Source organism: Gnatocerus cornutus, chromosome 5, assembly GCF_029298725.1.
Source record: "Gnatocerus cornutus isolate USDA-ARS CGAHR chromosome 5, icGnaCorn1.1, whole genome shotgun sequence".
Taxonomy (NCBI): Eukaryota; Metazoa; Arthropoda; class Insecta; order Coleoptera; family Tenebrionidae; genus Gnatocerus; species Gnatocerus cornutus.
Genome location: NC_142237.1, coordinates 15,104,305 through 15,127,349, shown reverse-complemented (window position 1 = coordinate 15,127,349; position 23,045 = coordinate 15,104,305). Strand labels below are relative to the sequence as shown.

The 23,045-nt window shown below is 33.2% G+C and overlaps 1 protein-coding gene across 1 annotated transcript in view; it reads left to right on the top strand.

Moving 5' to 3' along the window:
* The first annotated feature begins 829 nt into the window (after window positions 1-829).
* Window positions 830-23,045, top strand: part of LOC148175013 (uncharacterized) — a 42,277-nt gene continuing 20,061 nt past the window's right edge. The window contains exon 1 of the mRNA XM_088035819.1: window positions 830-1,241. The gene's annotated coding sequence lies outside the window, so the exon portion shown is untranslated. The remainder of the gene's footprint in view (window positions 1,242-23,045) is intronic.

Here is a 23,045-nt window from a genome sequence, read left to right as displayed (position 1 = left end):
TCTTCTGTTTAACTAATGGTTTAAACACTGGCTGTTTATTTTACAATTATTTGAAATTAGTTCTTATAGTATTTCAAAAACCTAAAAACATGATGATCCTAGTTTTTTTAATTCTATCTATATTTTGCTAAATAAAATGTTTCTGTTCTTGTAATAATCGCAAACATAGAGCATGAATGCATTTGTCTTGCTCGTTAAGATAAAAAGAAGAGAAACTGGTAAGAGATTATTGAAGTTATTCAGTCTAGGAAACTAAACAGTCTCAAAAGTCCGATTTTTAATGAACGCTTTGCTGCATAAACACGTTAATGGAGTTTTGAAGTAATTTTTATTTTATTTGTTTATTACATCGTTATCTCTTTGGTCTCACGCTTACACTGTTTTATTTTAAAGTTGAAACTAAACTTAGAAAAGCGCACAAAGCGGCTTTTTTAATCAAAGCGCGGAGAACCGGTTGCAAATGGCAAATTGCAAGTTTCACTTCTTCTAAAGGATATGACGTATTTAATGAGTGCATCTTCAGTATTTACTTATTTTATATTTGCGTGATTTTTCTTGAATCCTGCAGCAGAAGTAAATAAAGGTGTACAGTTATGCTAATTGCCTCCCAACTGAAGAAGTCAGTTTAAAATGAACCCATCATCGTCTGGTGTTGATGGCCTTGAAGACATCCCATCTCTTTAAACCAAGCAATTAAACAATCAAGTCTAGTGTTCCGGTACTTCTTCAGCGTCCTACCACAAGTCTTTCCATCGACCACGACCACGTTGGTGAACCAGATAGAAACTCGAGATCGAGAAGAGTGGGCAGTCACCTGAACACTACCATAAGGTAAAGAAGTAGTCGGCGCCGTCTGATTTAAATGTGCGTGTGTTGGCCCATATGGCCGACAATTTATAAACATTGTACTAACCAAATGACCCACAACGTGTTGCGTCCATCCAAGTTTTGTATGATCAAACAGCTATTACTGTGATTTATTTATTAACGTTTTTGCGGATGCAAATGCTATCTGCATGTAAACAATGCAAATCGTTGTGATAAATCTTGATTGTGGTATCGCATTATGTGGAAAGTGTGGGAAGGCATGTGTTGGGATTACAGCTTTTGTGAGTGTTGTGTAGTTTAATCCAACTCGTGATCCAAGTCTTTGATGTTAATTATTATTTTTGAACAACTAATTAATTTCGTATATGGTGGTATGCTGAAGAGACTTCATAATTAGCGAAGTTTGAAATGCAGTAAGTTTAAATTTTGTAAGAATTTCATTCTTTTCAAAATATTTAATTGCCGCAACCGAGCATTATCAATGTTTGTGTTCTTTGTATGCTCAGGTTTCACTGCTTTAAGATGCATTACACACTTTGTTTTGTTGATTAGAAAAACTCGACTTTGCTGCAATGAAAGTGCTATAACATCCGTTCATGTGTTTATAATACCTTTGAATTGTATAAGAACATAAAACTGTTTTTTACGACTTCTTCCTCTCGAAAGCCTATCAATACAACTTCCAATTGTACATTTTCGATTTATTGGGAACTCGTTAAAGACAAGGCGGTGCTTTTGTTTTTTGACGAAACATGTTGCTTGGAAATACTTTGTTTTCTTCCAGACGATAAACGCAGACATTTGGAAAACGGCGGGCTATAAATTTAAGACTAATATTATTGTGTTCCAGTTTGGAGCACTTGATCGAGTAAAATTTGAAAATAAAAAAAAATGATGTAACGTGAATAATTTCAACAAACGCATTCTCTTTTCTAGAAGAATCAATCAGGAAAACGCCTTCCACTGTATAACACATGTTCTTTGATTTATGCTGATAATTCTAGTTTCTTAATTTTTAGTTGTCTTAATTGCGCAACCGTGATTGGATAAAAGTTGTATAACTGGCACTACATATTGCTTAAGAGATAATGATAATGATCGAAGAAAACGCAATTTTCACATGTTGGCAGATTTTCAAATTTTCAGTGCAAAAACGCTTTAAGAGGGCTAAGTAGAGTAGCAGATTTCAATTTCGAAAGCTTTTATAACATTTTTTCATCCTACTTAAATCTAGCTGTTGAACTAGCTGAAATATCGATTCCGAGGCCGGAAATTAATTTTTTAGCAATAAATTCGCTTGTAAACCCACGTCAGTTAATTCCGCTGCAAAAAAATGGAGTTATATGAACCAATATTTTCGCCTACTTCTTTCCAAGTGTGCACACAATTTACATTGAAATTTCCAATATTGGCTTGTGTTATGTCTTATGAATTGCTGAAATGATGAAATGTCAGAGTCGTAAGTCATAATGATTAGCAATAATCTCCGTTACGAGTAGTGGAATTAATAACAATGCAATGTGTACACTTAAAATAGTTATTTATTGGATGAAGGTTAGCAACTTTCAGATTTTTCATTGTTATTATTGAAGAAATTATAGTAGAGGGTAACACAGGCGACAAGTTTCTTTTTATGTTAGCAGTAATTATTCTCAGTTTATTCGGCACCATGACTGGGATTTTAATTTTATTCACTTAATTAAAACTTACACTGAAAATATAAATCTTGAAAAACTGAGAGTTTAAGCAGATCAGAACCCATAACTCTAAGACGTGAGAACTAAGCAATTATAAGAATTTGATGAGCCCAAAACCTAGCAACAGTTTTAATTCTGAGTCATTAAGATCCAAGAACTTGGTGATCTAACGATCAAAAACCCAAAGATTCTAAGAATCTTAAAATGGGACAGGTTATGTAGTTCATTTACTCACAAAAAAATTAAATCCATAGAACAGTGATGCTGAGGATGCATCACTGCTTTGAAACCTGTCGACCATGAAATTTTCTTAATTAATTAAAGCTGTTCTTGTGGTAATCAAGTTGCATATTTTGTTCTTTACAATTAGAAAGGACAAAAATGCGCAGCAATTTATGTTGGAAAGAGAACAGTAAATTTGAAAACAGCACAAATTTTGGTCGATCTAGCAAGACATCGATTAAAATATATTCGGAAATTATTTTTCCAAAAAAAAATAAAATTTCAGTTCTACAAGCACGAGAAACACGATGGCGAAAACCGTATTTTGCACAATTTTGAATTCTGCGTGAAATTCTGCGTAAAATAAGTACCTATAACTTCGAGTTCGTTCCACAAATTAGCTAGATATAGATCGAAATATTTATTTACATAGTTTGAGTCGGATCGTTTTTATTTAAAAAAATTGAATTTTTGGAATTTGGGATATTATGTAAGATCACATTCTTAGCAATTTAAGTCCGAGAGAAACGGCACCTTTCTAGATGTCGTAGTTCCGGAGATATGAAACGTTCAAGATTCCGGAAAAAATATCCACCGAAATATGTAGAGTTGTATTGAATAATGAAAATTTTTTAATTCGGAATATGTAAGCATAACCGAAATTCCGCTAGAATCTAACTGAAACTTTTTCTAATCGATCCTTTTAAAAATGATAAAAATTTCACTCTGTTACCTTCATTATTAAGTAATGACTTCGTTAATATACACCTACCATGATTTTACGATCTACCAAACAATCAGTTTATATGTGAACACTCTCTCCTCTGTGTCAGAAAAAAATTAAACTCGTTTGTCTGCCATAAAATGCTCATTGTTTATTGTTGAGTATTATAATAAATAATAATAAAACATAAATTAATAATTTATGATGTAATTTAGAGTTTACGCATTGTAATACCTTTTATTTCTTATTGTTAGTGATTTTACTTTCTATTGGAGACGAAGAAGAGAAAATATTTAAAAAGGATCATAACTTGTGATTACCAACTATAATACCCTCAGAATTAACTTTCTTATTAATTCTCTCTGTAGACCTTAAATCCGTATTTCGTCGCACCAAAAGACACTTAAGATTGTTGTAATCCTGAATTGTGGCACCATTTATTTCTTACAACCATTAAAACTTTTTTTTCTGTCCTAGTACTAATTTTGACGTCTGCGACAACAATAAACTCTTATAAAAACTTTTTGTTCATTCAGTCGTCCTTGTAAAACTTTCGTAAAGATAATAACGAAAAGGGACAAACAAAAAGGACTAAACTTGCAGACACCTCGTGCAAAAAATTGTGGATAACCCAGCACAGTGACGATCGATCTCGAGAGACGCTACAAATTGTTGGAAATCCGAGATAAGAAAGAATTCTAAAAAGTGGGATTCATATTTATTTGTTCAGGGTAAAATGTTTCAACAACGTTTAATTGGAACAGGTGTACACATGCCAAGAAAGGAAAAAATGAGTTGAAAAACAAACAGTGCTTAAAATTGTTTGATAAGGTGTGCTAGGGATGTTTTCTACCAATAATTTCAAACGGAGAAAACGACGCTATAACAGGTTGAGTACACTAACGTAGAATTAACGGTTTAAAGCTTATTTGAGGCTGTATTTGTATTGTACAGCTTCGGGCGAAATAAAGTCCCATTCACCTGTTTCGGTTATTTCAAGTTTACAGTTATTAAATTCGACTCGTGTTACAGGTTTTTATTTAATTTTTTTCTTCCGATCTGTGTCAAATCAAGACTATTTTACCGGCTTTTATAAATGCAGCAATGCGAAAAGTCACAATATGTATAACTTCCACAAAAAATTTCGAAATTTCGCTTCGGTTTGCTGGTTCACAAATTCCGTTCGTTTTTGTTAGTGCTAACTATACATATTTGTGCTTTTGTGGATAAATTGCACAATGGAAAGAGAGACGACTTTGTGTTCATTCTGGAGGTATTGGACAAAATACTGTACAGCCGATTCACGATTAGATGGGATTGGATCAAATATATCACCCTCAGAGTGTAATAAAATTTTACGTTCAAGACTTGTATTGAGGATGATATGGGGTTATTTTATTGTCTGTTAACTCTTATGTTCTTCATCCGGCCGATTCAGGTCAACGCACGAAGAACTACCGCGAAGTTTCGGTGGAAAAGTAATGTTAATTTAATTAGCAAAAAACGGCTTGAATTTGGGGGACAATGGGCTAATCTGTGCAGTTTTATTGCGTGTAAATCACGAAATAAATAGTTCCTCTGTTGCTACTTTTTTTTATTAAAAAGTATTTGGTGTAACACAAAATCCAATTGAATACGAAATTTCTTCTCCAATATCTGAGGTTGAAAATTAAATATTTAAATCCTTTTAATTTTTTTCTTGGAATATTCTCACACCCTGCTTGTATCTCCCCTAATTCAATTCCGATGACATTTCCCGAAGGTTAGCTCCGAAACAAAATCGGAATTGTACACCGATCTCTCCTTCTTTCAGTAAAATTGGACAAGACAACTCTAAAAGGATTCTCAGTGTACATCATTGATATCTTTCGCCCGGTGACAAGATGCACACCTAAAGCACGTCCCTGGAACGTGAGAAGCTTTGTTATGATACAATAGAAAGCTTCTTTTCAGAAATTTATGTTTTTATGTTCTTTAGAAACGATTATGAGTGCAGTTTTCACCCGACTGTCGCAGAATGCTTTTCCCTGATTACTTTGACCCGACATTTGTTCCTTTTCAAAGATTTTTGTGTCCAACGTGTCACGCTTTGTGCTAATTGCTAATTAAAAAATACAACAAGGGAGAAATCAAGCAGAAAATTCCATCGGAGTTTATTATTGAGATATGAATTTTTAACTCAAAGATGAATCGAAATTTCAAAAGTCCGATAGAGCGTTTCCGGGTAATATATTCATTTCGCTGAATTGCTTCAATTTTTCTGGTTAGCTTCTTCCTACGACGACAATGGAATACTTATCTACTTATCTCTGAATTTGTTATGGTCGTTTCCGGTAATTACGTGCTTCACTTGCCTTGGTATTTTATTCAGTTTATTATTTTCCTAATAAAAGGTGTGTCCCAAAAGAGGCAAGAAAACAGAAATTTTATTTCGCACATTGTCTGCAGTCATTAGACTCAATTAATCAAAGCAGAGTCATTAGGATTAAAGCTGGCTTTTAAACAAGCGGTCAATAATGTCGACGCTAATTCGATAATACTGGGCTGCAAACTTTAGACTAATTGACAAATTGATTATAATTTCCATCTAAAATAATTGAGATTTGTTGTGGTAAAACGAGAGGCTTTGCAAATTCATTAGGTGGATTGAATGAATTAAACGCTTCGAAAACTCACGTTATATTGTGAGTTTACTTAGTTGCACGGATTGATATCATCGATTTTATTTTATTATTCTTTTATGTATTTTTGAGAGGTTAGTTCGGGACATGGACAAGTTACGAGCGTCTCTAAAAAGTTAAATGGTTATTTAATCTGTCCGTTTTAACTGTTTTATATTTTTAGATTCGAGTTTCGGGTAAAACATGCAATGAATGAAATTAAAGTTGATGAGACATTTCGATTTGTAAAACTGTTGTAAAATTTTGATGAGTTGCACTAGTTTGCAGGCATTTCGCACCATAAATAAAGCTTTTAGCTGGGTTTTAGAAATGTATTTCCTTTTTTTTGCTTGTTTTCTACTTATTTTTCATGTCTTTTTCATTTTTGAATTCTTGTATTAGTATTTCTGTAGTCTTTAATTTTTTTTTTAATTTTAGATCCTTTGATTCTTTTCTTTCTTAGAAATTGAACTCTTCGGCTTTTGGATGTTATTTTAATTTTTTTATTTTTTTGATAAATCTTTTAGATTTAAAACATGGAAATAAAAAAATGTATGACTGTTTGATTCTCATATTTTTGTAATTTAAGTTCTAGTTTCTTTTCTATAGGTTATTTAGATTTATTAATGATTTGAATTATTTCTTGGGGTTTCAAAGTTTTTAGATTCTTCGAACTTCTCTGCAACGTTTGAATTTTCCGTGTTTTTCAAATTATTTTCATTTCTTAATTTGTTTTTAATATTTTGAATTCTCTGTATTTGTAATTTTTTTCAAGCTGCTTGGATGCTCTTGTGTTTTATTATAGTTAATTCTTTGTGTTGATTTTGGCAGTATTTGGTGGATTTCCACAATTTCTCAATTTTTTTATGTTTATTTTTACTTAATATGTCTTGCGAATCCTCTGGATTTTCAACAATATGGGATTATATGAATGTGCTGGAATTGAATCCTTTCTATTCTTAGGATATTTCGCTGTCAGGACAGTATTCACCTAAAAGCATAAACGTACACGAAAACGATAAAAGCGAACTAAAACTGGTGCTTCTAAATAATTTCTCATTATGAATTCACAACGAGAAAATTTGTTCATAAATTAACATAAATTCTCGCTAGTTAAGTATAAATCAAGAGGCGTGGAAATTAACAGATTTGAATTAGTTTACGCACTAATTTTTCTATTGTATACATCTCAACATTCTTAAATAAATTTAATATCTGCAGATAGTGGGCAAAATTAACCCACAAATAAAAATTTGTGTTTAAAATTGAAATATTGATTCCAGGATAAATAGGACCGAATTCTTGTCAACACAATAATACACAACGATGGCGTAAATCGCACCTTTCTATCTGTCGGTAGTTCCGGAGATATCGAGCACCGAATATTCCGAAGCTTCAAAATTTTGTTTCTCTGGCGACAATTCAAAACTTTAATCGCTTTTTATTCAATTATTTGTTAGACGTACATGAAAAATTAGAACAGTTTTGAATTCTGTATGAAATTCTGCGTTGAAAGAGCATTAATTATGTTTTCATGTCTTTCCGGACATTTTTAGAGCGAAAACGACGTTTAATAGTTTTCAGTTTCTATTAATGGAAAGCGCAATTTTAGATCTATCAGATCGGTAGGCCAAACATAAGAATTTTTTTTTCGAAAAAAATTGACCAAAATTTTGGTTATCTGAGAACGGATTCTAAGCAATAAGACCGCGACAAAAACAGTAGCGAAAACCGCATCTTTCTATATGTCGTAGTTACGAAAATATGGAGCTATGAAAATTCGCTCTCTGATGAAACTTTAATCTCTTCTCATTGAGTTATTTGTTGATGTTAAAAATAGCACTTAGTTTGGATTCTGCGCAAAATTTTGCGTAAAATGAGTACCAATAACTTAACTTGGCTCCACAAATAAGCCAGATATCGACTAAAATAAATTTCTTCTAAATTTTTAAATCCGGGATATTTAACGCTGGATTCTTAGCTGCACATGCTCGAGAAACGAATCTATTTTCTGGTCACTGCAATTACATTAAAATACAGCTTTTACGCGCTCTACTAGTCGGTCTTCGTAGAAGAAAACATGATTTGGTTTATAACATTATTTATGTGCAGACTTCCAACTCGCTTGGAATCGACAACGATAATGGAAGGCCAATGTTCCTCGTGTAGACCCAATTGTAGTAATACCGATGCCAAAGTGATTTATTTTTATTTTCCATTACAAATTTAATTAAACTGGATATAAATAAAGCTGAAGGGATAATTGTGGTATCGTCTACACAACTCAATCATCTTCTGCGAACTTGATTCGGTAAAAAAAAAGTAATTATGCTACGGCTTTAGGCAGAAATATTCGTTTTCTCTTTACAGAAAGTTGGAAAATAGTGACAGTTTTCTCTTGACGCACCAAAAGAACGTTTGATTTCAATCGGGCTTTTAAGAACTTGCATTTTATGCAGGGTGAAATTGCTTTCTCTGAAACTGGAATAATAAATTGAGAGTAATTGGCTTTAATTTAATGAACACCTTATATAAAAATCCGCTACATTAAGTGCTACAGTGTTTTCTACTAAACTGTTACCGAATAAAATAAACTAGGAACGCGTAAAACTCGCAAAGTGTAATATCAGGTTGGTATTTGCTGCTCATGAAGCTGGAATTGAAATTTTATTTTCTTTTAGTACAGAAAGTTCTATCTTTATTGTGGCAAGCGGTTTATAGCCTATAAAGGAGAGGGCAAATATAACTTTGGGAAATACACATAATGACTTTGCAGTTTAGAGGATTTACAATATTTCGATATATGAAAGGGGAAATTTGTAACCGGAAACAGATTGGAAGATTTTCAGATGTGTTAAACTGTAAAGTTTGCACTGCAATAATAGCGCGCCGATTATATCAGTCGTCTTTTCAGTGGAATCGATTGCTTACAATATGTTGAAGCAGGGAGCTCCGGAAAGTTTCATCTTCCACTGGAAGATTCTTGTTTGATAATAACGAATTTATTTAGCTCCGACAGACAATACAGATGCGAGAATTATGGTATTTTGTTGGAAAGTTGGATGTTTTGTTCAATTTACTTATTGATTGTGATTTTATGTAGGCCATGTTTTGTTGAACCTGTCACCATCAGCAAAATTTCGGCTTCAATACTCCGGGTCATTAAGCACACTTCGAAAAGGGATTACTGGATTTCTGGAAATACCTAAGTAAATGGGAGAATTAATTTGAGTACCTGCTCCGTGCATACATGGAGGATATGCTATAAACGTAATTTGCAATGTATGACAGTGGTTTAAGTGATAGCAGTAAGAGAACGTTGGCGCCATATTAAATATTAAAGCTTGCTGGAACGTGCTCATTTCGGTTTAATTGCGAAGTCATTTCACTGGGACGAAATAAATTCACCCTACGGGTCTTAAATTTTCATTGTTAGGTGGTTATTGTATGTCGAGAAAATTTCGGAAAACTTCCTTTTGTAGAAGCAACTGTGGCAGTTTCGTTGCTATTGATTTACTTGAACAAGCCCAAAAATTCTAATTGTATTCGTATCAAAATATTCCACCTTTAGCAGTCACAAGATGGATAACCTGCCCTCAAAATTAAATTTGTTAGAATTTACAAAGATTAAATTACTCTCAACTAGACATCGCCATCGATTATTCATTAAGGGGATGTTTTCCACGCCAAGTCTCGCAGCACAGGGGTTTAATGCTTCGGGAAAACTATAAAAAGTTTAATAAAAATTCATTGTTATTCCTCTCATCCGGATAATAAATTAGGCAAATTTTCGATTCTTGAATAAAACTTCAAGAGCATATTTCCTGGGGCGAAACTCGGTTTTAAAAGTTTCGAAGTGTGGAATGAAATTATTCTGTTAACCAACAAAATTGACGAGATTTTAATTGGAAGAACTCATGAACTTTTCCTTTTGCTTGATCAGTTTCAAACTTGTATTGTTGTAACGAATAAAAACTGTTTTGTCCGCACAAACAAAGTTATTCCATCTCATCGATTTAATGAAAAAACTGAAACTTTTATCGGATTTCATTGTAGAGCGCTGTAAATATTTTTCATTATCCAACGGACTATACGTGGTTATGAGAGTTTATAGAACGAGAAATGCATATTTTGTTGTACGTTGAAACTATCATTATTCATTTATCTTGTCCTATTGTTCTTCAAGTTCGTGAATTCCATTGTCACAAATACGTGGAGGTTCGATAACATAACGGAAGCCTGGAACTCTCGCTGTATAAATATCTTGTTTTCTCATTGCATTTTCTTTCTACACGTCTCTAATGATGCAATTGCTGTATATTTGTATCCTAATTACGGCTCCAGCGTTTTGGTATTTGATTAATGGACAAAATCGATACGTGCCTAAATAATGATGCGCCGTTATCTATAGTACAACGTTAATTAAATCTCTGAATAATTTCAGCAAAAAACGATTAACGGCAGGTGCGTCTAACATCCACCTCAAAAAAACCCGTAAATTTATTTGGAAGAGTAACGAAAATATGAGATATGAAAACGAAGTGGAAAGGGATGTTGTGTAAGCAAGCAAATTGATTATATTATCAACCCCCGCATTTGGGGAAGCTCGGTCGCTCACCTAGTCCACGATGAATTGCCAATTGACGGATTTAAATGGACTTAAAAAGGTGAATTTTCAATTTGAAAAATGTAATTGAAAAGCTGTTCGGAATTTTTATTTGATTTCAGCAATTTTAAAGGTTTAGCAGTGTTAGCAACTAAATTTTGCGCTTCGGAAAATAATGAGAATCTTCACAAAAAATAAATGAGAAAGTAGTAAAAAAGGATTCCCTAAAGGTCTCTCAAGGTGAAGATGTTTAGACGCTCTAGACATATTTTTCCATGAAAGAAAATTTATGACGTTCTTACAAGTCATCACATTGTGGCCTCAACAAAGATGCGGCGTAAAACGAAATAATTGTAATAAATAAAGATGATATCACTTCAAGTTAAAAATCAATTGTATTTTAAAGCGCAGAAAATTGAGAAATGTTATTGGAAAACGTAAGCCTATCTGTCATAAAAGTAACAGCGGCGCCGCTCTTTCTTTTATCTGTTTTTTATGACAGTATTGCCTCATAACCAGGAAAATGCTCTTTTGCTTAAAGAAATCATGATGTCATTACATTCCTTACACGATGGGATTAATTTCGGTTGATGCAGAGAACAAGTGTAAAACTTTAGATGGAACATTTAATTTATATTTGATTGCAACCAGTGAAGTTGAAGCTCTATTGTCAAGAGACTGCACTTATCTCATGCACTATTGTCCAAGGAATTCAGCAGTGTCATTACGATCCTTTTACATCTATTGGTTTCCAGGATAATTGCATTTTTTTAGGCAGAATTGTTCTCATTTTCTAGGAATTATCTGTTGGTTGCTTTCTCAGTTTACTGTGGCTATCAATAAAACTTTCGCTCAATGTTGATGTAGCTTCTGGGCAAACGTTTGACATTATGAGAAAACAGACTTGCGAATGTTTCACCAAGCTTAAGCTTTTGTTTGGTATTATTCCCCATTAAAGCAAAAACAAACCTAATGGATTTCTGGAGAGTTAGCACTACTAAAAATACTTACCTAGGTACAATGTCTTTTTTGTACTGAATTAAAATACTTTTTTATTATTTTGCTTATTTAGGTTTTACCTGTCATGGATTTTTAGTATTTTTATACAATATGTATTTAAAACACTCCGATTTGTACATGTATAATTTATTAATTAATTGACTAAAAATAACTATTATGAATATTTTATGAAGTTTGATATTTATTTAAAAAACTCTGGATTCGTGTATGAAATTGAATAGAATGAAAAGCACACAACTGAAAACATTACAATGGCGCATCCACCATTTTTAGCACTAAAACTTTTTTCAATTTTGTTCATAATTGAAAAATGTATTTTTGTATCTGTCTAGACAAAAGCATTTGATTCGAAACAGTTAACATCATGTTACTAAAATTGTTTTAATTCCCGCTAAATGTTGAATTTCGCCCTAAAAATACGCGGTGACTTTTAAAAGCCAAACCTTTGACCTTTCTCTAATAAAACTTTCATGCCGAGACTAAAATTTTAAACATGATTGGTCTACGAAACTTGGCAACCTTTGTACCTTTTTAACAAAGAAACATGCTGAACATGATATCACGGGATTCAGCAACGACGTCTTTATCAGCTCGGTAAATTTAGCAATATTCTGGTGGTGGCAGTTCGCACAGAGGCGAACATTAATAATTTATTCTGCAATATAGAACGTCGCTTCCCTGAGAGTGTTTATTGTTTTAATTTAGTAAACATGTATGAGAGAGATACGCTGATGGAGAGATTCTATGCATTATGTATAATGCTTATGACTTAGGTGTCTATTTCAATTTGGATGGCACTAAAACTCATAAATACGTCTCTATATCGTTCCAGAGATAATTAAACGAAATGGGAAACTTTGGACTGTCGCTAAATATACTTCACCACGCTGCTTAAACTTGTTAGTTTTGATCATATTAATTTTAACATGTTTAATGCGTATAATAAAAATGGTGGATGCGCCAGGACACCCCATTCATAATACACTAAGCTTTTCAATTTCTCTTTTAGTTTCTAGTGCAATTTAATGATCGCATTTGATAAATCCCACTTTAATTAAATTTAAACGAAATACTAAGTTAGGACCCTTGAACAGAACTTCAGGGAATTTCAGACGCGCCCGTCTCGTGTTGGGTCAAGGTTTCTTATATTGGAAATAAATTGCGTTGACGCAAAAAGCACTGTGTTTTTTTTATTGTCGCCTGTTCTGTATTTGCTCCCGATAAAGTTAACGAAATTAGTGAAATTCGATTTAAAAATCACTCGGTAAAATTAACCGCCTGTTTATGACTTCAAATCGATTTTCAATTACGACTTCTATTTTAAGAACGGGAGCTTTTCGCTTCTTTTCAAACGAATGTAACTGTCGTTACCACAACAGATTGCTTTTTTCATCTAAATTAGTTATAAACATGATATATTACCACAAAAGAACTACGATCGGAGCACAAATATTATAAGAGAGGTTTTCCCAATTTCTAGGCAAACTTTATTCGAAAAACATTTTTACTAGCTGGTGTTTGCACGAGGAGCTTACGGGTTTTTTGTGCAATTTAATTTAGAATGTTTGTTTTGCTCAACTGTAATTAAACTAAAATTTGATTATAATGGAAGAAACTTTAATTTTCGGGACAACTTATTTTCGACAGCTGATTGAAGGTACTTTTATGGTACAGGCAATTTTCCAGCGTTTATCTTTGTAATTTAATCTACTCGATCCAATTACGTTTGAACAGTTTGCTTTGAACTTCAATGGATAATTTGAAACCGCGCTTAGGATACTTTGATCGATTTTTTCCGAGAATTTTAAAGGTGTGATCACAAATGAAACATGGATAATAAACGGCATGACTGATGTCTTGGGACTTGAAAAATACATGAAATTATTGCATCAGTCACGAGCTGAAATTTATGCTTTCAAAATACCATGAATAAACATGATGCGCACACATTGTACAAGCAAAATTAACGAAAATGCTAATAGACATGTCTAGTGGTTACCTACATTCATTAGTTTATTTCGTATTTGAGCACGTTTAGTCCATTCTTTTCGCACAAAATCAACGCTAATTGAGCTTTAGAACGGAATATAACGACATCAATTTATCATTGTCGATGAACGTATTAAATTGTTTTACTTTGACAAATTATCTAGTTGAGGATTATAGATCCAATTTTAGTTACTTTTCTAATAATGTTATGAAAATGTTTTTGTTGAGTTCTCGCACGAGGGATGTAATTTCACACGAGCTAATTGTGATTAGGGAAGACATGTCTGTTTCGTGGTGTTTTTCTCTAATTTCGGGAAAATTACCTACGAACACGCCACTAAACATTTTACAGACAGCTTCAAGGAGAAACAGGATTGTACGATTGGGGTAAAGTTGGGGCACTTTTAATGGAGGTTTTTAGCGATAGATAATTTGTGGAAGGGTGGAAAGGTGAACACCCTATGTTGGCACTCATTGTCTGTTTTTTGACACACTTTGTGTTGTCGTTTTGTGTTCTTTTCGTTCTTCCCTCTTATAGATTTGGCCAAGTAAAATAATGATGTTAAATCTAACGAACATACTTTTTTCTATTTTAGGAAGTTTAAATGAATTAAACAAAATTTTAACGTAAAAATAAGGAGTTTTAAAAAATGTTGGCGCCTCCACCAAAAAAATATTGAGTATATTGAAATTTAGAAAATCTAGCTAGAAATGTGAGAGAAAACGATTGCGAAAAACATTTACATTATAAATTGGAAAGAATTGAAATACATATGTAGCACTACATACACGTATGTAAATGTTTTTGTAAATAGTGAGATTTCTGCGTTCTTTGTATTCACCTGCATAATTAAATTCAACTTTTTGAAAGCTCGAGCACATAAAATATTTTCCATGAATTTTTAGTCGATATTTGAATAAGAGACTTTGTGGATTCACTGTAATTTCCTCAGGTGAGTTTTACTGTGACTAAAATGATTAATCTAAAACTTAATTTCAGCTTGTTATCACTGAAAACACAATTTCTCTCTTTTGCTCTTATTACATCAAACGTGGATTTTAATTTAGTGTCTGACGAATGAAAACTTCTGAAAAATAAATCATAGTCGGGTTAGCTATTCAAAAACGCCTTGAATACATTATTCTCATATTGTTGGTTTCCTATTCAAATATGCAAAAGTGTGCGAATACAAAACTAAACGCAAGACCAGAATTCAGAACAGACCAAAATTATGCAGAAATAGATAAAAGGATCGATACCGGGAAAGTAATGCATACATAACCAGTACGAAGTCATCCAGACAACCTGAACAAGGTTGTTGTTAACCTCCGAGAAAACGTGTAATCAATACTTTATCAAAATATAACCGGATCAAACAGAAAACCAACCGAAAGCTAGAGATAATGGTGTGACAGTAAGAGACTGAAAATTTACGACACGAGGGAGAATGTATAGAGGAAGAACCAAAAATTAACGTACGCATTCTTGTACTTTTCATATGAATGTAATTACCGCACGCATTTCAGTTTATCTGCTTCGTCACGTTCTGCTTATTTAAAATAGTAATTTCCATCCGGACTTACGATAATCGCACTGCAGAAAGCTCAAAGAAAGCACAAGCATTATTGCGAATTACAAGGCTCGGCTGGTTTTATTTGCTGAAAAGGGAACTGCAGTGCGATAAAAACCAAATTATTTGTACTCGGAACTTAGCGTCTTACTTTTTCTCATTATTTCGGGATAAAGTTGGGAACTTCCCACGTCAACAAAACTGCGAGACACAATTATGTAAATCAAAAAATATTATGTGCATACGTAAGCGGAGTAATTAAATTGAAAGTTTTGTGTGATGTAAATACTAATCATGAATTATTAAATTTTGGTTTTATTTAAGGCAGTTTGCGGTGTTATTTAGTTACAAACTCTTTTTAGATCTTGTCAAGTTTGAAATGAACACCGAAGTTTAAAATGGAAAAGCGTCGCAGGCTAAACTAGCTAGCACTATTTTCTCAGGATTTGTGCGGATTTTTTGCCAACTGCTTTAAAGGTTATGAATATGCTAAATCCCATCTTTTGCATTTTTTGTTGTCCAATTACTATTCAAGGATATGGAGAACAAAAGACGTTTTTGTCCACACTGGTGACTGTCTCAGTATTTAAAATAGCTCGAATTTTGTTCATTAGAACATAATCTGCTGTTTCATAAGCTTTTTAAGCATTTTGATTAATCAGAAATGAATTAACAGTCTGTATTGAAAACGTTTAGGTGTCAACGCCATAAAATGCAAAAATATTGAAAATATAATAATTTTAATAAGAGTATATTTAAGTAGATTTTACACTTTAGAAGAATCATTATAAGTTATACTAATCAGTTTGATAAAATTTTTGAAAATGAAGCCTGAGTGCATAAAATATCTCTCTCGTGACGTATCCCTAGTATTCTGGAATTAATATTAATAATTAGGTAATAGATATTTATTATATAAGAGTGTAAAGATGCAAATTATTCACGACAAAAATCAGTTATTCTCGAGATCGAGGAAATACGATTTTTGGAGTGAATAATTTGTCTTTACACTCGAATATAATACTAGATTTTATCCAAAGCCTCTGTTGGTTGCAATTAAAGCATTAAAAGAATTGACAGAAGTGACAGCAGTGACAAATTTTTAGCGTTAAGAAAGCCATGCTTGCATGGTTGTCATGGAAATGTGGCATAGTTTTCTTTAAAGTGTTCAGAAAATAAAAGAGTACTTTATTTGTCTAAAATGAGTGAATAAAGTACTACTTTATTAGTGCATTTTGGATAAATTATATACAGGGTGTCCGGAAACTCGCGCATCACCGTGATACTGTATTATCGGACAATGCCATAGATTACCGGAAAAATGTTAAAAAAAAATCATGTCTTCAATTTTTCGAGATATGATGAATTGAAGAGTAAAAGTTGGATGCCAGAATTAACGATTTCAGTGCAATAATTTTTTGTTGAAATGAATTGGGGATCTAAAGGACATTTTGCACAAAGAAATGGTGCAAAAAAAGTCGGAAAAATGTTGTGACAAATGGTTGAAAACTGTTAACAAACTTTGCTGTTTTCTTGCAATTCAGCCGTTGAATCTTGGTAAAAAGTGATGATTTTGTAGATTTCGTGCTCTTCTTTGCGAGTTCAAGCCAGAAATCAACGAAAGTCGGCGAGAAATCGTCGTTTTGCATCGAAATATGCGGTTTTCTCTAAGAATTTTGATGATTTCGTGCAGAATTCTGCTGTTTTCTTGCAATTCAGCCGTTGAATCTTGGTAAAAAGTGATGATTTTGTAGATTTCGTGCTCTTCTTTGCGAATTCAAGCCAGAAAACAACGAAAATCGGCGAGAAATCGTCGTTTTGTATCGAAATATGCGGTTTTCTGTAAGAATTTTGATGATTTCGTGCAGAATTCTGCTGTTTTCTTGCAATTCAGCCGTTCAATCTTGGTAAAAAGTGATGATTTTGTAGATTTCGTGCTCTTCTTTGCGAATTTGGATTTTTTTTTAACATTTTTTTGGTGCTCTGGGGGATTACCCAATTACCCCCTTTCAAGGTGGTGCGCCACTTTCCGGACAGCCCTGTATAAACACATATATTTTTTAATTGTAGTTGCAATGAGTTTATCATTTTCGAAGTTATTTTTGTCCCTCACATTTGGTTTTGTCATGTTTTCTTCTCCTTGACATACCCTCAAGTAAAAATTAAAATATTTTATATGGAACGTGCGTATAGTCGAAAGGTGATTAGGAATCACTTAAAATTAGAAATAAACAATACACGGTTCGTTTTACATTTTTCAGCAGTTAGTTAGAGCATTGAGTGTTGGACCGACATATTTGGGCCGTTCAAAATTTCCTTCCCCTGGCAGGTCATATTTTCTTGCGGTTCACTAAATAGTGAAAAATGCATTTATAATTTAATTGTAATTATTGATGAAATCAACGTGTAAAAAAATTGAATTAGAAGAATTTAGTTATTTGAAAATTTACGTCTCAAATTTTTTTTCTTCTGGTTATTTCCCTTGGCGAGAAAATCACAAAAGTGTAAATTTATATTTTTAATTGTTTGAAAATTTCCACTATTGTAGTGTGAAAACTGCTGATCAGAAACATTTTGACGTCGACGTGTTTTTTTAAAAAACGTGTATTTAGGGGTGGTTTAAAAATTGAAATTTTGAATAATTTTTCATTTTTCAACCAATTTCGTTCGTTTTTAAGGCGTTTGCTGTAGACAAATATTTTTTAGATCACATTTGGTAAGATTTTGATAGGCTCGTCTATTATTATGAAGGCCATGAGGTTTGGAATATAAAGGTTTGGATTAAAGAGTTTTTAATGTATCAAAAATTCTAACAGGCAATAAATTAAAAAAAAACAATTCCACGTTTTTTTATTTTTGGAATTTGTCGAGCAACCAAAACCTCTCTTGTCGTAGAATCACTCAAATATTTATGTAGGTACAAGGCAGAGCAGAACAAATAAATATTTCAAAATTTATGTGTGCAGAAGGTCGCAATTAAACCCGCCTCGCTCGAAAGCCCCCTTCCAACAAAAATTTTCCCATAATTCAATTCTATTTGTTTTCGCGATTTGTGCCACCAAAACAGCCAATTATGCTAATTAAAAAATTATGTACAGGGCGTAAAAATCCGCCTCATGAATTATTAATCAAAAGTTATTATTTAGTTGCAAACTCCCTCTACGAGATTTTGAAAATGTTCGTGGGCAGGAAATGGTTTCGTTGATCGACCCGATGGTCTCCTGGGAAACAATGCATTTTTAATGCGAATGAGTAACTTTTCTCATCGATCTAAACGACCGTCATTATTACCGTGGGGCCACCACAACCCCTTGTGGAGAGTTCATTACTTTCCTTGGTTGAGTGGCGAGCACCTTGAGAAAGTAGGTGTACTTGTGTGGTAATAGTTGTTTGTGTTTGCTTCGACAGAGTGGTTGTAAAGACGTCCTCTTGATAACAACTCCGAGACTGATATTCTTATGCAGAGTGAGCGCGGTTTTTACAAAAATATTAACTTTACACCCACTTGAGGACAATAAAAGGTTTGTGGCTAATTCAAGTTTAACAATTTCAACAACTACGTTTCTGGTTTGTTAACTATAAAAGGCTCCAACAATTTTATGCAAGTTTATTCAGTGAAATGCGTGGAGTGGCAACGTGTGGGCTTTCAACAGTGACAAAGAAGAGACAGACAGATTTGCAAATTTGGTAGTCTGTATCATACCTTGCGTGGAGATCGTTACAAGAAACTAAGATAACAACTGACAGGATGGAAGTATGAAATCAATAAAATATTCCAGGCGTACGTAATATATTTCACTTTGGAAAATTCTTATTGAGTTATGCCGATGACTGCTTTATTTTTATCGTTTCTGTACGTCGATAGCTCGAGAATGTAAAACAAAAATGTTCTAGAACTAACGAAATATAAAAGACCGCTTCTTGCAGAACTACGTGAATTTTAAGTAATTGATTTAGATCGAGTTTCACTTCTCGTTGTTTGTGGAAAACGATACTCCACCATTATTCAATTTTAAAGTTAGACGAGTTAGGTTTACTTATGCGTAGGCAAACTAATTTTTGCAGATCCGGTTTTTATTAGGATTCACTCCTAATTGGCACTAGTTTCGTAGCGAGTTTGTCAATCCAATCACTCCATGACAGCCTTCAAGTTTCTGAGTTACATTGTTTGAACACTGCTTTTCAAATAGTTCAAAATTAGCACTTCGCTCCAGATTAGACTAAATTTCTGAGGTAATTTTCGATATTGTCTCTAAAAAGTCTGGATTTCTTCAGAGCGTGACCTCAGAGACGTTATAAGAGAATAATGGCCCGTTACTGAAATTTATTGGGGCGCACTTTTCGGAAATGATGTGATGACATACATAAATATTTTTTGTACCGTGGTTTATGGCTGATATTAGGCAGTCATTCTAAAGGCATAAGGAGGTTTTATCGTGTTTCTTTAAAAATGCTGAGGAAATCAATAGCAGCCGCCGTAAATTATACTGATAGTAAAAAGGTAGGTGGAATTATCGCGTTTTAACGGCGTTTCTAAAAATGGAAATTTCAATTTTATGCCTAAACGGCCGTATTTTGACGAATTATGAAGGAGCTGATGGTTAATTTATCAGTTTTTAAATATTATCATATTTTTGCAGGAATGCAGTTTTTAAAGAGTTCTCTCAACAGTTTAAGTTTTAATGAAGATAAAAGAATCTAACAACGAAAGCAACGAATTGTTTTTACAATTCTCTAGCCTTTAGACTTTATTTCGTTTGCTCCATCAGGTCAGGACTCTATAAATGTTATGGGAAGCACTAACTTTAGCAATGAGTTTTATAGTTTATTGAAAAACTTATTTAATTGGCTTTTCTAAATACTGTCGAGCAATTATATAACTTTGCAAGTTTTCAAGAAAAACTGAAGAAAATAAATTTTTGTACGGTAGAACGTAAAAAACATTTTTTTCAAGAATATCTCCGAATGCGGACCTGATGGAGCCAAACAAACTTTATGTTTGAAATCAGAAGGCCGTACTACTTCTCCAGTAAATTATTAGAATTATTGGTTTACACTAAAGCTTAATTTTAAATTCATAAATATTACTACAAGAAGCACGATTGTGTTGAACTTTCGAAGACCCTGAAAATCGATCTTGAGTTATTTCTAGCCACGAAATTAATAAAAAAATTCACAGATTACCCAACAAATGTTATTCTTCTCTTTGCGGTACGATACATCGAGTAATGTAACATCAATATTTTGACAACTCTGTTTTTCCAAAGACACTACAATGATGATTTTACGTGATATTAACCAGTTGGAGAATGAAAAATTAAAAAAATATTTACACTCATTGTACAAACAAGACATAATTTCCACTAGACTGCAACGTGATTATTGCTCCTACGTAATGATTATAAACAATGCTCTTCAACCATTACTTCAAAAGCTATTTGAAGACTCAATTATACCACTCCTGGTCTTTTAACTGGCAGTTACATCGTCGCAGATCAGTGGCTCGCGACCCCCTCAAGTCTAAAAAGTTTCTTAGATTTAAACTTTGTTTTAAATTTGTTTCGAGATTTCCTTTTAGACGACGTATTTTTTACTGAAATAGAATTCGGTTGTGTTGTCACGATCAAACGTGAATGTACTGGTATTTAATGAGCTCTTTTTAATTAAAATTGGTGCGGAGAGCTCCACAATTCTATATTAGAACAGCCATCAGAATAGCTCGTAATTAAGTATAAAATGGAATCTGGAAAGAAAATTTCATTTTCGGAGTGGTAAGAGAAAAGACTTTCTCAGCGAGTAAAAGTGCGAAAATAAAGAAACTGTGTCATTTTTTCTAGTTATTCTAATTTGTTGTGGATTTTTTCGAATGGGTTTTCCTTCGTGTTACCTTTTTTCACTGTTATTTGACAAGACATAAATCTCCTGACAACGAAGCAGAACAAATGGTGTTTCCATTACCCAACCATGTACATAGATTTTGATACTCTGCATCAAAATGATTTATAAGCAGATAAAGTAGCAGACGATTTTGTCTGCCGAGGTCAGACGTATTAACAGAAACGTGAGTGTTTTAGCAATCTCCACGCTCCTCTTCTTCGGTACGTACCAACCCTAAAAACAAACATATTTTTGTAATATAAATTAGATAAAGGTGGGCGTGAGTTTGTTTGCTCTAGCTAAATATTACCTGAGTTTGAGTTCACTAGAGCGGGCTATTTTGAGGTTCATTTGTAAACGCCGTTAACCACAAATTTTCCTTCTTACATTCTCGGCCTATAAACTCCAGTTTGCACTAAAGGGATTTCGTTCTTTTAAAGTCGGGTTTAACCATAAACATGGGACACAAGCGCTGTAAGTTTCAACTCGATACAAAACAGCAATTGCCTTTTTTCTTCGCAACTGAGAATTTTTTGTATAAAACTTAGTCTGAAGACAATTCGACCTGTATCCACAAGCCAATTAGCGAACTTCCCTCGCCACAAATTCACAGTGGGTAGCTGTTCACTAGTATTACAAAACTTAATTTCCTTAGTTGTTGTTTATGCCACTTTATTTCGGTTAATTTAATTCTCCGGCTTTTGTAGTAAAATGGATATTTTGCGTTCACACACGAGTTTATTTTTGGCTACGCTGTCGTTGTTTTTTATTAATTAACTAATTAATGATGCTTGATTCTGGTTTAAAATAACAATGGGATCAATACATTTTGGAAGTGTGCCAAATTAAGCGGACGTTGCCTGGTCTCATTTACAATAGATGTGTAATTTAGAAGATAAACAAATATAAATGTAGGAACCGAATTGTATAGCGAGAAACATAAAGTTGGGCAGTTCTAGGCTAAAATTATGCTACATAAATACGTAAATAACTATCGGACATTTGGCTGTTTCGAAATTAGAGGGTAATGGGACTGGGGAACTGGAAATGGTAGCCGTGATATTAGAATTTAGTATTACCTGAAGTTAGTTCAAAGTTTGAAACTCGAAAAAACATTTTTAACAATTATTTTGATACATTATTAATTCGAATTTTTTTCTGTTGTTCTTTTTATTTAGAAACTACGCCTTTGTGACCTTCCTTCTTTGATCGCATTTTTCGTGCCATAAATCTTACATTTTTACTTTTATTCTGACATTGATTTTAAGTTCCAGCGGAAATATCACGATCAGGAACAGATTCTTATCACCCGATTTATTGTCAATTTTTGCTTATCTTTCTTTATTACAAGATTGATGATGACCGAGGACTAATTCGCTTTTACAACACATTCATTAAAAAATCAATAGAAAGCAACATCTGTTGATTCCCAAAAAGTGCAACATTGTAGATTCGTGACCATATTTCGTGACAGCTTATGAAAGAGTTAACAATTTGTCAACCTGTACCAGTTGAATATAATCCCGATTTAAGGGGATTTATTGCCATTTTATATCTATCAATATCAAAACAAAGACTGGAAAACTAATCTTGACAATTTATTTTAAACACACGAAGGCCATCACAAAAGCGTCTCGCCTGTAAAAGCCTATGCGATACGACTTATCATCACAAAAATTTGTTTGTTCCAAACTGAAAGCTAATTAACCCAACAAAACATACTGTAATTCCACCGAATATGAACTAGTGCGTTAATATCAATTTTATGAAGCGGAAGTCATGTTGTAATTGTTTTCTACTTTACCGGAACTGACGATTCCCTAATAACAGTTTATCGGTTATTTGCTTTAT